We start from the raw sequence: 11,599 nt of genomic DNA on the forward strand, positions 1-11,599 counted from the left end.
CATCCACATCTAGCACCACAACTGATACGACGACAACCACGACTAGCACTTCAACGAGTCTTTCCATAACGACCTCCACATCAACAAGTATCTCAGCAACCAGCACTACCACTACGGGCACGTCAACGTCGAGTACAACCACAGAGACCACAACGACATCTACATCAACAAGTATCTCAACAACCAGCACCACTACCACAGATACTTCCACCTCAAGTACAACCACAACCGAAACATCAACAACAAGCACCACCACCACCGGCACTTCCACATCAAGCACCACCACTGAAACCACAACAACAAGTACATCAACAAGTATTTCAACCACGAGTACCACTACCACGGGAACGTCTACCTCAAGTACTACCACTGAGACTACAACGACGTCTACATCAACAAGTATCTCGACAACCAGCACCACCACCACAGGAACAGAGACTTCAAGTACGACAACAACCGGCACATCGACAACCAGTACCACTACTACCGGGACGTCCACATCAAGTACAACGACAGAGACAATAAGCACAAGTACAAGTATTTCGACTACGAGCACCACTACCACCGGAACCTCGACAACAAGCACCACCACTACTGGGACATCAACATCGAGCACAACAGCCACGGAGACTTCTACTTCAACAACCAGCACAACAACCACCGAGACATCGACTTCAAGCACAACAACCACCGGAACATCAACCACAAGCACGACCACCACGTCGACGTCAACGTCAAGTACCACGACCACAGGCACATCCACGTCAAGTACAACCACAGAAACTACAACCACAACCACATCTACATCCACATCAACGAGTTTGACAACGACTAGTTCAACATCAACTAGCCTCACAACCACAAGCTCCACATCTACCAGTCTCACAACAACCACAACAACCAGCACATCAACCAGCCTCACAGAGACAACCACCTCAAGCACCTCGACCAGCTTGACCACAACAACCAGCACATCAACTAGCCTAACAGAGACAACTACCTCAAGCACCTCTACAAGCTTGACCACAACTAGCTCAACATCCACAAGCTTAACAACCACAAGCTCTACATCAACTAGCCTTACGACTACTACTACGACAAGTACGTCAACAAGTCTGACCGAGACAACGACAAGCTCCACGTCCACCAGCCTTACAACGACAAGCTCAACCTCCACAAGTCTTACCACTACCAGCTCAACATCAACAAGTCTGACAACAACGAGTTCAACTTCCACCAGCCTTACAACCACCACCACAACAAGCACGTCAACTAGCCTCACAACAACCGACTCCACGTCAACAAGTCTTACAACAACAAGCTCTACATCTACGAGCCTTACAACGACAAGCTCCACGTCCACAAGCCTAACCACAACAAGCTCGACTTCCACCAGTCTTACAACAACCACCACAACCAGCACCTCGACTGACCTAACAACCACGAGCTCGACATACACTAGCCTCACAACCACTAGCTCTACCTCTACAAGCCTTACAACTACCGATTCAACTTCCACGAGCTTGACAACTACCAGTTCTACATCAACCAGCTTGACCACGACCACCACGACTGAGACTTCGACAACAAGCACCACTTCCACAGATATCTCCACCACAAGCACCACCACAACTGGCACGTCGACCTCGAGCACAACCACGGAGACAACAACTACAACTACGAGCACATCAACAAGTCTCACAACTACCAGCTCCACTTCCACCAGTCTCACCACAACAACTACGAGCTCCACTTCCACAGATGTTTCTACTACAAGCACTACCACTACCGGGACTTCCACTTCGAGCACAACCACAGAGACAACAACCACAACTACAAGCACATCGATAAGCCTCACAACTACTAGCTCCACTTCCACAGACATTTCCACGACCAGTACCACCACCACGGGGACCTCAACCTCGAGTACTACAACTCAGACAACGACGACGACAACAGCGACATCCACTAGCTCCACAACAACAACAGACACATCGACAACCAGCACCACAACCACAAGTGTCTCTACAAGCAGTTCTACAACCACTGAAACCTCAACCTCAAGCACTACAACAACCGGGACAGAAACAACTAGTACTACAACAACTGGCACATCAACAACAAGCACTACAACAACATCAACTTCAATAAGCCAGACCACTTCGACAAGCAGCACCACAACCACAGGAACAGAAACAACGAGTACAACAACCACATCTACAACCACATCAACCTCTACATCGATAAGTGAGACCACTTCTACCAGCAGTACTACAACGACTGGCACATCGACAACGTCAACGACAACCACATCAACCTCAATCAGCGAGACTACTTCCACAAGCAGTACCACCACAACAGACACATCAACAACATCAACAACCACAACATCAACTTCCATTTCCGCTACCAGCACAACCACTACTGGCACATCAACCACATCAACAACAACGACATCAACTTCAACTTCCACCTCTACATCAATTAGCCAGACCACATCTACCAGTAGCACCACCACAACTGGCACATCGACAACGTCAACAACAACTACATCCACTTCCACCAGCAGTGTTACCACCACTGGGACAGAGACCTCGAGCACTACTACCACAACAACATCAACATCAACATCTGTGCGCGAGACTACGTCTACGAGCAGCACTACAACAACCGGCACTTCAACAACAAGTACTACAACTACATTGACGTCAACATCAACATCTGTCAGCCAGACCACGTCGACTAGCAGTACAACCACCACTGGCACATCCACAACAAGCACAACAACTACCACAACATCTACATCAGTCAGCGAAACCACGTCAACAAGCAGCACAACAACCACTGGCACCTCAACAACTGACACGACGACGACGTCAACTTCGACTTCAACCTCAGTGAGTGAGACCACATCAACAAGCAGCACTACGACTACTGGAACCTCAACCACAAGCACCACCACAACGTCCACATCTACCTCGGTCAGTCAAACAACGTCAACGAGTAGCACAACAACCACAGGGACAGAAACGACGAGCACAACCACCACCTCTACTTCCACTTCTGTGAGGGAGACCACTTCAACAAGCAGCACAACATCCACAGGGACTTCCACAACCAGCACCACAACAACATCTACTTCCACCTCTGTGAGTGAGACCACTTCAACAAGTAGCACCACAACCACTGGCACCTCCACAACCAGCACTACAACCACGTCCACATCTGTAAGCCAGACCACATCGACAAGCAGCACCACCACCACGGGCACAGAAACTACAAGTACTACAACCACATCTACTTCAGTCAGCCAAACGACTTCAACAAGCTCTACCACCACAACCGGGACGTCAACCACAAGCACAACTACCACAAGCACTTCCACGTCTATTAGTCAAACAACGTCCACGAGCTCCACCATCACAACTGGCACGTCAACATCAAGTACGACAACGACTGGGACGTCAACGACAAGTACGACGACCACTGAAACGTCAACCACAAGCACAACTACAACATCCACATCTACATCAGTGAGCGAGACTACCTCCACAAGTTCAACAACTACCACGTGGACATCTACCACAAGCACAACCACCACTTCCACATCTACCTCTACGTCCACATCAATTACCCAGACGACCTCGACAAGCTCGACGACTACAACCGGAACAGAGACCACAAGCACAACTACTACCGGCACGTCAACTTCAAGCACAACGACTAGCACCACGACTACTGGCACCTCCACAACCAGTACCACAACCACAGGCACGTCGACGTCAAGCACCACGACTACTGACACTTCCACAACCTCCACAACAACTACTGATACGTCAACGACTAGCACAACCACAACGGGCACTTCCACAACCAGTACCACCACCACAGGCACGTCCACTTCAAGCACAACGACTACTGACACTTCGACAACCTCAACGACTACTACCGGGACATCAACCACCAGTACCACCAGTACCTCGACTTCAGTAACCGAAACCACTTCCACAAGCTCAACTACTACCACAGGGACGTCCACGACAAGCACCACAACCACAACCACGTCAACATCAGTTAGTGGGACAACCTCAACAAGCTCAACTACGACCACTGGGACTTCAACAACATCAACAACAACAACCGGCATATCGACGAGCTCAACCACCACCACAGGAACTTCGACTACTTCAACGACAACAACCGACACAAGCAGCACAACAACCACAGGCACGTCAACGACTTCAACTACAACGACTGGCACGTCAACTAGCTCAACTACCACTACCGGGACTTCAACCACGTCAACTACCACCACAGGGACTTCGACGACATCAACCACGACCACTGGGACTTCAACCACGTCAACCACCACCACCGGCACTTCAACCACATCAACAACCGAGATTTCAACTACCTCAACAGCCACAACTGAGACGTCAACTACATCAACCACAACAACCGGAACTTCTACCACATCAACCACCGGTACTTCAACTACATCGACAACTACAACCGGGACTTCGACTACCTCCACCACTGCCACCGACACGTTGACAAGCTCAACAACAACAACTGGCACTTCGACCACGTCAACAACTACTTCCACGACAACCACCGGGACGTCGACCACTTCGACTACAACCACTGGTACGTCAACGACGTCAACGACCACTACTGGGACGTCAACCACATCAACGACCACCACTGGGACGTCGACGAGCTCAACCACCACCACCGGGACTTCAACAACATCAACGACTACAACAGGCACGTCGACAAGCTCAACGACCACAACCGGCACCGAGACATCTTCAACAACAACCACTGGCACTTCAACGACTTCCACAACTACCACTGGCACGTCAACCAGTTCCACGACTACGTCGACGACAACTACAGGCACATCTACAACGTCTACAACAACTACCGGTACGGAAACGACCTCGACAACCACCTCCACAACAACCACCGGCACATCTACCACTTCCACGACGACAACCAGCACGGAGACCAGCTCTACAACCACCACCGGCACGTCCACGAGCTCGACCACTACTACCGGCACTTCAACAACTTCAACGACCACCACTGGCACCTCAACGACGTCCACAACCACCACTGGTACATCCACAAGTTTGACTACGACAACCAGCACAGGCACTTCAACTACCTCGACGACTACGTCAACGACGACTACCGGCACATCTACAACATCTACAACAACTACCGGTACATCAACAAGCTCAACCACAACCACGGGCACGTCCACAACGTCCACCACGACCACAGGCACGTCAACAACATCAACAACAACCACTGGTACATCAACAAGCTCTACCACAGCCACTTCCACAACATCGACTACAACTACAGGCACTTCGACAACTTCGACAACCACGACTGGCACATCCACGAGCTCAACCACCACAACTACCACTGGCACTGAGACAACGTCGACCACCACGAGCGGCACTGAGACAAGCTCAACCACCACAACCACCATCGGCACGTCCACGAGCTCAACCACCACAACTGGCACCGAGACAACATCAACCACCACGACTGGCACTTCAACGACGTCAACCACCACAACTTCCACATCTACAAGTCAAACCACATCTACTAGCAGTACAACGACTACAGGGACATCGACTTCCAGCACGACAACCACCACCACTTCCACATCCGTGAGTCAGACCACCTCCACGAGCAGCACGACCACCACTGGGACTTCGACAACCTCCACAACAACCACTGGCACCTCCACGAGTAATACCACAACTACCGACACGTCAACGAGCTCGACGACTACGACGACCACTTCCACGTCGGTCAGCCAAACTACGTCAACAAGCAGCACCACGACCACCGGCACGTCAACAAGCTCAACGACTACCACAACAACCTCGACGTCTGTGACTGAGACCACTTCAACGAGCAGCACGACTACCACTGGCACGTCGACGAGCTCAACCACCACTACTGGCACCGAGACAACTTCCACTACCACCACCGGCACGTCAACAAGCAGTACTACAACCACGACAACTTCGGTATCAACGAGCAGCACGACGACGACGGGGACATCGACAACCAGTACGACAACTACCGGCACCTCGACAAGTAACACGACGACGACGGGGACGTCGACTTCCAGTACCACGACAACCACCACCTCCACGTCCACCTCTGTCAGTCGAACCACCACAACGAGCAGCACTACGAGTACCGGCACGGCGACGTCAAGCACCACCACAACCACCACATCCACGAGCCAAACCACGTCGACAAGCAGCACCACCACCACCGGGACGGCAACATCTAGCACTACGACGACGACAACGTCTACGTCCACCTCGCTCAGCCAAACCACCTCCACATCCACCGAGACAACCACGTCAACCACCACCTCCTCGGCAACGGTGATCAGGGTTACGATCGCAACAACCAGCAGCACGTCAACAAGCGTCTCCACGACGAGCACCACATCGACCGTCTCCACAACAACCACGGCAACGAGCACAAGCAGTACGACGACCACTGGCACATCAACAACCTCGACCACCACCACCCAGGCCAGCACAACAACCACGGGCACAACGACGATTTCAACCACGCTCACCTCGGCCAGCACCACAACAACGGGGACATCCACCAGCAGTACCACCACCACTGGCACGGCAACTACGAGCACAACCACCACGAACACGTCAACCAGCTCGACGACCACCACAGAAACCACCACGTCCTCCGCTACCGTCATCAGAGTCACCATCAGCGGTAGCACTTCCACCAGCGTCTCAACAACAAGCACCACGTCCACCTTTTCCACCACGACGTCCACCACGGCAAGAAGCACAACAAGCACCACGTCCACCTTCTCCACCACAACGTCCACGACTGCCACCAGTACAAGCAGCACAACTACCACTGGCACCGCCACGACGTCCACAACCACCACCAGCACGCAGACTTCCACATCGACAAACACGGCGACAACTTCGACGACGACGACAAGCACAACTAGCACCACTACCACTGGCACGTCAACCACGTCGACTACCCTCACCCAAGCGAGCACCACTACCACGGGTACGTCGACGACGACGACAACAACAACGAGCACCAGCTCCAGCTCCGTCTCCGTCTTCAGAGTGACCATCATCTCCACAAGCAGCACCACAACGGAGACATCCACCACACGGACGACGTCCACATTGTCAACATCAACAACGGTCATCAGCACATCCAGCATCACAACTACCGGCACCGCAACGACGTCGACGACCGCCACCAGCACATCCAGCACAACAACCACTGGCACGGCGACGACCTCAACAACCACCACCGTGCCTAGCACAACCACAACTGGTACCTCCACCATCTCAACAACCATCACTTCAGCCAGCACAACCACAACCGGCACCTCGACCTCCCTGGCCACAACAACTAGCACATCCAGCTCCACTACGACAACCATTTCCACATCCACCTCGTCGACAACTACAACCGGCACATCCAGCACCACCACCACAACTTCCGCGGTATGTCCCCCCTGAACGCCGCCCCCTGAGCGCCCTCTTTTTCGCCTGTGAAACTAACACATGATCCAGACCACCTCAACAACCAACACCATCACCTCCACCTCCACTGTCTCCATCTTCCGCGTTTCCATCCTCTCCTCCTCCACCACCGCAACCTCAACCCGCACAACAATAGTAGATTTCACCACCACTCGCACAACAACTGTCGACCTCACAGTCAATGGCGCCGCCCGTCAAGCCTCGGCCGCCGTCTCGCAGGCCCAAGCTGGACGTCAACAAGGCGAGGCCATCATCGTCGAGATTGACGTCTCTGGCACAAGCGTGGGTATTGTTTCTGCTACAACAACAGGAAGCGTCATGGTTTCCATCTCTGGCACCACCGTACCAGTGGTTATCACCGCAGCGTCAGTGTTTGCCAGTCAGAGAAGCGCAAGCAGTGCCAGTGTGCGCAGTGCGTCACTTGCGAGCGCGAGCAGGGCGAGCGTCGCTTCTGTGGCGAGTGTGAGCAGTGCAAGCAGGGCGAGTTTCTTGAGCGCAGCTGGGATAGGGGGCAATGATGTGATTACGGCTGCGGCGGTTTTCAGTGCTCTGAGAGCAGAGAGTTCGGCAAGGGCCGCGTCCGCCTCTTCGGCTTCGGCTTCGGCTTCGAGGGCGGCAGCAGCACGGAGACTGCCATTGAGTGGACAAGCTTTTGGAGTTGGACCTGTGTCCGCTTCGGTTGATGTCGGAGTGGGCGCTTTGCCGGTTTCTGCTTCGGTGAACGTTGGTGCTGGAGGAGCGGCTGGTCCTCCCAGCTCGAGCACTTCAAGCTCTGTGACTCCTGTGCGAGCCCGAGCCGGAGCACCAGGCCAAGCGTCCATTTCTGTTTCCCAAGGCAGAGTTAGCTCAAGCTCTTCAACCACATCCAGTTCAACAACACCACCAGCAAGAGTACCACTCGGTCTCGGCGGTACGTCCGGCCGCTTCACCATCCCCGCCCAACAACAACAAGGAATCAGCATGCCCGTCAGCTCAGTTTCCTCCTCATCATCCTCATCCACCGCCCGACCAGCCCGCCAACAAGGCGGAGCAGCAGGCGGCTTTGGAGCAGAGTTTGCTCCCGGGGGCGGTGAAGAGGAAGGGACAGAGTTTACTTCCGGAGGAGCGGGAGCGAGAGTTGGGGATGGGGTTGGAGAGACTGAGTCTCAGTTCGGAGCAGAGTTTGTCCCTGGTGGCGGGGAAGAAGAGGGGACCGACTTTTCCGCTCCCATCACTGGACAAGGAGCGCCTGGCCCACTGACGGAAGGAGACAATGTCTTCATTTTCGACAACGGCAACAACGAGGCAGGAACTGGGCTTGGCACCGCTGGCTCTGTGACTGGCTCCCAGTTTGGCAATGAGTTTGTGCCAGGCGGCGGCGAGGAAGAGGGCATTGTATTTTCTGGAGATGGTCTCACTTCCGACTCCCACGTCGAGACGGGCTCTGAATTCGGTAACGAGTTTGTTCCCAACGGCGGCGAAGACTGCTCCGTCTCGCTCTCCGCCAACGAGTTTCGTTTCCCCGTCGCCGCAACTGCCACACCAATCGGTGCAGCGTGCAGGACGGTGGCGGAGAGTTGGAGGCCTGGGGTGACGGAGTTGCTTCCTTCTTTGGGGGGTAGAAGAATTCCCAACCCTGACGACGGGAGAGTCGGTAATGCCAATGGGCAGGAAGACGATGGCGGCAGGGTAGAGAAGAGACAAGGCCAAAACGACCCAGTCATTGTTGTCGTTACCGCTACCGCTACGGATAAGGTAACTGCCACGGCAGAGACGGATGTCACGGCTACGGCGACGGCGACGGCGACAGTTAGGGCGAGGTTTAGGGGCGTGAGGGATTATGTTCTTTAATTTTTGAGAGCATATCTTTTCCGGATGTTTTGAGTATTCTTATCACAGGGGGGCTTTTTTGAGGGAGGAATCTTTTCAGTTTGGTGGAATTTTCAAGGGAGGTTAAGAAATGAGTATGTTTGGTGATTTTTTTTTTTTGGATGGAGTTTGAGAAAAAGATAAGGAAAATCAGGGAAATGGGGAGTGAAAGTGCAAGGAAGGGGTTCAAGAAAGATTGGCATTCTTGTTTAAAGAAGGAAAAGAGAGAAAGGGGTTTCACTTCTTGAAAAATTACAAATGTTTGTTTTTGTTTTATTCTGACGGCGGCGAAGAGGGTGTTAACCCCCCTTACCCCGTTGTTTGTTTTGGAATACACGGTACCCTGAGTTTGTAGGTAGTTTTTAATCGATTGAGTCTGTGAAGTTATACACAGATGCTTACACTAGGTGGTTTGTTTTTGGGATGGTGTTTTGTGTGATGCTATGGGAGTGACATGGAAAGAGGTATGTCTTGGGCCTTTTGATGTGTTGATAAATATTCTACTGAGGCTCATTTGGCAGTAAACACACCAGGGGCTCACCACCCCCTCAAAACAAACCCAAGATCTTTCCCAAAGCAAGCCTTTCAGCCTGTCAGGGCTCCCCAGATCTTTTCCCTCCGTCAGATCAATCAAGGGGATCTCAACACCCACGTTTCAGCTACCAAACCCGGCGATGCACGACACCAGATCATGAGGCTTGCCCCCCAAAGTCTATTGCTGGTGGGGTTCCAAGAGACGTCAAAGTGTCCAAAAAAAATAAAAAAAAAAATAAAAAAAAATAAAAAAAAAATAAAAATAAAAAAATCGCCAAGAATAACCAAAAAGATTCTAGAATCTCAATGATGTGGTGTAGCGTGCCCGACTGCCGAAATAGTCTGTCGTGTCGATGAAGTTGTTTCAGGGGGCTTGGGTATGGAGTTTGGACCTCCTTTTTGTTTCAGCGGCGGCAGTGAGGTTTGTCGTCTGATCAACCTCGCGCCAAAAAAAAAAAAAAAAAAAAAAAAATTGTCAAAGCGATTAGACGCGGCAAGGAGAGGGAGAGATGAACCGTACGGAAGATATCTCCGTACAGAAACAGGGAGGTGGTTGGTGGAGGCTGCAGAAACCGAAGGGATCACACTGACACGACCCGGCAGTTCATCAGGACACAAGAGTTGGGTTCATCCTATGAATCAACTGCACGGTGAATATCAAAATGGCTAATATTGACGGGCTGATGATGCTCTGCTTCTGCCATTGTGTCCTCTTTGCTGCCCGTCCCTTGGTTTCAGGGTGCCATTTTGCCGGTGAGCCTTGCAAGCACCAAGCAATTCATGCATTCTTACAGGGCTGGTTTGGTTGCCCGGATTTGACTGAATTTCGATCGAGTAATACAGCCAACGGACAGGATTCGAGTCGTGATATACATCCCTTGATTAAGCGGAACAAAACAGGTTGCTGGAAGAGGAGAAAATCCTGGCTATTTGATGGGAGAGGGGATTCTTGGTCGGATCACTGGAAACAGATGATGTCAGAATCGGTGTTGGCGTCGACATCCGAACCTGCCCTGTGCTTTTCTTCGCGCTGAGCCGCCCTTTGAATGGCGGGGGCATCCTGCAGAGACAGGGGGTGTGGAAGGTGGTGGTGGTGGTGTTCGGAGAGAAAAGCGCTCGGTGAGAGGCCCGACTTGGTGGGTGGGTTTTCTCTGCAAGCTTCAGCTTCATGCTGTCAAACCACGATCCTCGACAGCATCCGACCCGACGACGACGCAGGTGTCTCGACGGGCGACCGGCGGGCCTCGACTCTGAAAGACTGCAATTCCTCCTGCCAGCAATCAGCAGTAGCGTGAGAAAATAAGAGTTTTCTTGGTGAATGGGCGCTCCATGTCTCACCACGTGTCGAAGGGGTCCTCCAACCCCTCATGCTATTCCACTTTGACTTCATGCAGACTCTTCCTCTTGATAGCTGTTGCATGTATGTCCCCGCCATTTTTACCGCTTTTCTGCTCGACAGTTGTGCAAAAAAACTGGTTGTCGTGTCGATGGAGGGTCAAAGTCAACAAAGCAAAACAAGCTGTCGACGGTGGGAGAGAACACCTACCACACACCGATCGATCGGTCTTGGCTTGGCCGACGACCGACCCCGGGTGTGGGGCATTCTCGGACACGAAGAATCTCGGGAGTGCGTT

Source organism: Podospora pseudopauciseta, chromosome 1 (genome assembly GCF_035222475.1).
Source record: "Podospora pseudopauciseta strain CBS 411.78 chromosome 1, whole genome shotgun sequence".
Taxonomy (NCBI): Eukaryota; Fungi; Ascomycota; class Sordariomycetes; order Sordariales; family Podosporaceae; genus Podospora; species Podospora pseudopauciseta.